This window comes from Cyprinodon variegatus, unplaced genomic scaffold, assembly GCF_000732505.1.
Source record: "Cyprinodon variegatus isolate N-32 unplaced genomic scaffold, C_variegatus-1.0 Scaffold1521, whole genome shotgun sequence".
Lineage (NCBI taxonomy): Eukaryota > Metazoa > Chordata > Actinopteri > Cyprinodontiformes > Cyprinodontidae > Cyprinodon > Cyprinodon variegatus.
Genome location: NW_015151974.1, coordinates 67,710 through 73,567, shown reverse-complemented (window position 1 = coordinate 73,567; position 5,858 = coordinate 67,710).

The following is a 5,858-nucleotide window of genomic DNA, read 5'->3' as shown; positions in this document are numbered from 1 at the left end:
GGAGGAGATGGTTCTGAATGGACAAGGAGAGGAAGAGGTTCTGGTTTTGAACGGACCCAGAGAGGAACACATGGTTCTGTATGGACCCAGAGAGGAAGTAGTTCTGGCTCTGAAAGGACCCACAGAGGAAGATGTTCTAATTCTGAAGGGACCCAGAGAGGAGGAGATGGTTCTGAATGGACAAGGAGAGGAAGAGGTTCTGGTTCTGAACGGACCCAGAGATGTGGAGGTTCTGGTACTGAACGGACCCAGAGAGGAAGTAGTTCAGGTTCTGAAAGGACCCCGAGAGGAAGATGTTCTAATTCTGAAGGGACCCAGAGAGGAGGAGATGGTTCTGAATGGACAAGGAGAGGAAGAGGTTCTGGTACTGAACGGACCCAGAGATGTGGAGGTTCTGGTACTGAACGGACCCAGAGAGGAAGTAGTTCTGGTTCTGAAAGGACCCCGAGAGGAAGATGTTCTAATTCTGAAGGGACCCAGAGAGGAAGAAGTTCTGGTTCCGAATGGACCCAGATAGGAAGTGGTGCTGATTCTGAACAGACCCAGAGATGAGGAGGTTCCTGTTCTTAATGGACACAGAACAGACCCAGAGAGGATGAGAATCTGGTTTTGAAAGGACCCAGAGCAGTGGCAGATCTAGGGGGTGGCTACTTGGACTACAGCCCTGGATGTTTCCCCCAGAGCCACGGATCTCGCTTTTGAGATGATCTGAGTAAAATGTGCAGTACTAGAATTCACCAGATGGTGGCAGCATGCACATTAAAGCTACCTGTAGCATTCCCGTTCAGAAGAAGTTGTCACAACTAGCGGGTGCTTCACAAACTGACGTCCCAGGGATGTGAAGCTCTGACTGACGATAATATAAGTATTGATAACCAAGAAAAAGTTAATGAGGAAATAAGAAACGTTTATGAAAAACTATATACAACCAAATTTTCAGTAGAACATTGTCAAATATTTTTTGAAAAAATTGGGAAATATAGGGAAAAAATTGATGGACATTTTAAGCAACTTATGGATGACAATCTCAAAATTGAAGAGCTAGATTTAGCAATTACAAAAATGTCAAAAGGAAAATCGCCCAGACTGGATGGCTTAACAGTAGAGTTTTATATCCATTTTTGGAATGATATCAGACTACTGCTTTATAATGCCCTGCTTGAACGTATCTCATCTGGTCAGCTGTCCCCTACAATAAAAAGAGGTGTTACTGTATAATGCTAATTCCAAAGCCCAATAAAGATAAATTGTTATTAGATAATTATAGGCCAATAACACTACTATGCAACTACTATAAATTGCTAGCTCACATCTACTCTAATAGATTGGATAAGGGATTACCAAAATTAGTGGATGAGTGTCAATCAGCCTTTGTGAAAGGTAGAGTTATACATAACCGTATTAGACTAATTATTGACCTGTTAGATTATAGAGACTTTATTCCTACAAATAGCTACATATTATTCTTAGACTTTTTCAAAGCCTTTGACTCACTTGAACATTCCTTTTTGCTTGAAACTTTACACTTCCTTGGTTTTAGAAGCAAATTTTGTGGCATAGTTAAAATGCTCTAATCTGACATCAGTAGCATGGTCTCTCTAAACCCGGGATTAATGCCTGGATTTGAGATTTCATGTGGAATCAGACAGGGTTGTCCCATTTCCCCAAAGCTTTTCATCTTAGCGACACAACTGCTAGTTTTGTTAGTTAAAAACTCCAATGACATACAAGGTATCACTATTTTTGATAGAGAATTTAGAATAAACCAGTTTGCAGGTGATACCTGTATCTTTCTAAAAGATAAATCAATGATAGATAAAGCCTTAAGTACTATTTCCATATCCTCTGTTGCGTCTGGTTTATCTCTTAATATAAAAAATGTGAACTACTTCCTATTCATACAAGTCCTGATACCTCAGTTACTTCTATCAAAGTTGTAACTGAAGTTAAATACCTAGGACTGACAATATCAAAAAACTTAATTAGAAGAGAAGATACAAATATTTCAAATTGTATTTTGGATGAAAAAAGGCCTTAGTCACTGGTTAACAAGAGACCTTACCATATTTGGCTGAACTATTCTGTCCAAAACTGAAGGAATTTCGAAACTGATTTATCCCTGCCACTCCTTGTTTATATCCTCTAAAAACATAAGTAAAGCAAACACAATAATAGTTAAATTTTTATGGAGGAAATACATTACATAAAAAAATCTCAGTTGGTGAAAGAATATACCGGTAATAAAGGTGGTATTAAAGCTCCAGATACTGAATCAATGGTTGGCAGCTTCAGAATTAACTGGATCAAATCTTATATGCTGCACCCGAATTCTATGTGGGATAACATTCCAAGATCATTGTTTGATAAATTAGGAGGTTTAGACTTTATTCTAAAATGTGACTTTGAGATAAACATGATTCCAATCAAGCTGTCCAAGTTCCACAAGCAGATTTTGCATTATTGGAAAATTATTTTTAGCAACAACTGCAAAAAGGAATGGTTTAACAAAAACATTATTTATGTTACTGATTTATTGGATGATAACAGCGATATTTTAAATTATTCAGATTTTAAAAAATATATAATGTTAAGTGTTCTATAAGAGAATATAACAAACTGTGTAAATCGATTCCACTGCCTTTAATTCAATTGATAAAAAAAACTCTAGATTATATATAATTACCCACCAATATTGCCCAGTCTGTTGATTTCACAATGCAATTTGCTGGATAAAAAATGCAATAATAAATTAATTAGCAGCTTTTTGAAAGCCAGAAAATTTCATGTTTATGATAGATTTAGATGGAAGAGATATTTTCCTGTTAGTTCAGATACAGTCGATAAAGCTTTCTCAGAATGTGTTAAATGGCCTATTCTACCTAAAGTCAAAGAAACACATTTTAAAGTTATAAACAAAATTTATCCTGTGGCAGAATTTTTAAGAAAAAGATTTGGTTTTGAGGTGGATTAAGGTTCCTTTTGTAATAATAATAGTGAAACCGTTGAACATTTGTTTTCCCTCTGTCCCGCTACACACCGCTTCTGGAAAGAGTTGAACGATTGGATTTCTTTGAAAACAAATGATGTCCCCCATTTGCACTGAATGATGTCATTTTTTATATGGACCATCTTCCCCAGCCTGTTTCTGATACTATTAATATCCTCCTGCTGTTGGGTAAATATCAGATCCACTGTGCTGAATGGAGAAATGCTAAACCTTCCTTTCATTGCTTTATTAATGACTTTAAAATCCATTTTTCTTCTCTTAAGAAGATAAAAAATGACAAACATGCCAAAAAACTGAGACTTGATTTCTCCAAACATCTGCTTTTTAAGTGGATTCACCTTTTTGTTTCTATTATTTCTATAGCTCTGTCTATGTTTGATTTAAATGTTTGCTGAGATAAATCCCCTGCTAGTTGTTTTACTTCTTTGTTTTTCTTTTATTGTAATTGATCTTTATCTGTTCATGTACACCCTTCCTATCCTCTCTGATAGTATCTTTTTAATGAAAATGTTTTTGACTTAAAAAAAAGAAGCTCTGACTGACTTCCAGACGTTCTTAGTCCCGGTGTTGTATGAAATTCTGTTCCCCCTTGTGTCGGGAGCGCGCATTGAAGCCAGAGAGGCGGACATGGAGGTTGGGATCATTTTCACGGTGCTTCGGATCGACAAAAACAGCTCCTATAATCATGTAAAGGTTGTAACATCCAGTTTTATAAGCAGCTGTTGTTTACAAATTTGAAAAATAAATGAATAAACAGACGAGATGCTTTTACTCTGTTTTGTGTTATTTTAAACGCCAAGAAAATCGTCTTTTTCTAACTTCTGTCACTTAAACCTGACAGAAATAAAAGTCAGTCACCAAACACAGTTTTCCAACAAGTATTGAGTATTTAGAATATTAGAATATTTATATTTATATTATATTTACTTATATTATATTTATTATTTTTCATTGCTGATATTAGATGATGGAAACTGGCTGATAGCAGGAGACAAATATTAAGAGTTCCTGAAAAGATGAGAGAGCAGATTTTCTGGTTAATCCCTTTCTAATATAAAATATGAAAGATTACTGGATTTAGGAAATCTATACTACATGATATCACACATAACAATTTTTGAGAATCTGGAAACAGTTGCTCTTTATTTACCAAATATATGGGAGGAGGAGAGGAGAGAATGATTATTTCAGCTGAGTGAGACAATCTGTTCCCCCTCCATAACACGGGATTAAATTAATTCCCCTGCAAGTCTTTAACTGTGTTTATTCCTCTCTTCATCAACAACAAATTCTCTGGATTTGGTGACATTTAATCATTATTTGCCAAAGTAATGAGAGGGAAATCATATATTTTAGCCACCTGATATCGGTTCCCCTTTTGATGATCTATATGAAATATATTTTCTGTTTAAATGTTTATCTAACAATTCATAAATATTCCCCCCCAAAAAAAAAAAAAAAGTTTAAACCAAACCCTCTGGACTTTGTTTTCCAAGTTTGAAGATGTTTCGCTTTCCATCCAGAAAGATTTCTCATTTCCAAATGTCTGGAGCAAAGCGACTGCAGACATTCGGAATTGATCATTAAAATACATTAAATAAAGATAATCAAACCAACAGTCATACTTATTTTAACCATTTTGGATTTAAAAATATAGAATAATACATTTTTCAAACATAATATATGAAAAATAATGACAGTGTCAAAATTCACAGGATTTGTTTATTTTTTTCCCCATGTTATGGGGAAACGGATTATATCAGGGTTATAATAAAGGGATTTTCTATTCTATAAAAGGGGTAGAAATATATAAGTAAATCTAAACAATGTATGTATAAAAATATATCTGCAAAATCTATAATATTCAACAACAAAAAAATAGTTAAGTATATTGTGCAAAACAGCAATAAAAAATTAAACTCCTATCAGATTTATAGTCCCCACCCTGCAGATATATTAGAATCTGTCCTTAAATTACAGCCAAACCCATTTACACAGTAACAGATAAAAACCTTTAAATAAATCAAACATTACCGCCACATATCTGACTCATTAACCATTAAAACAACTGTTTTCATTCATATCAGACGGAACTATTCACTGACTGGATTATATTAAACTGAACTTCCAATTTTCACCACTGTTCGGCGCCAAGTAACCTTTTCTCTGATCACGGAGCAAATCATGGCTTGCTTGGACTCGCAATGAATCCTGGGAAAACTAAGGATACTGAGGATACATCGGACCCGTCCTTCAAATCGGGCAAAAGAAGGACGCATTTTAAGGCCGCATAACGAGGAGTCTTGGAATCCGACCAGACCGCGCCGCGCTATGACGTAATCGTCCTTCGAATCTGGCCGCAGCCCATGAATTCCAACAGGGCCGCTGTCTAGATTGACGTCCCAGGGATGTGAAGCTCTGACTGACCGAGCAGGCGTTCTTAGTCCCGGTGTTGTATAGAATTCTGTTCCCTTGTGTCGGGAGCGCGCATTAAAGCCATAGAGGCGGACATGGAGGATGGGAGCATTTTCACTGCGCTGCTGATCGATTTCTGGCTAAAAACAACCCTATAATAATGTCATAGTTTAACATCCACTTTAATCAGCAGCTGTTCTTTACAAAATTGTAAAAAATAAACGAGGTCCTTTTAAGCTGTTTTGTATTGTTATTTTAAACGCCAAGAGAATCTGTCTTTTTCCAACTTTTGTCTCTTCAGCCTGACAGAAATAAAAGTCAGTCACCAAACACAGTAGAGTTTTTCGTTGGTGATATAAGAGGATGGAAACTATTAGAACTGTAAATTTACTGTCATATGTTTATATTACTGTTTATATATATATATATATATATA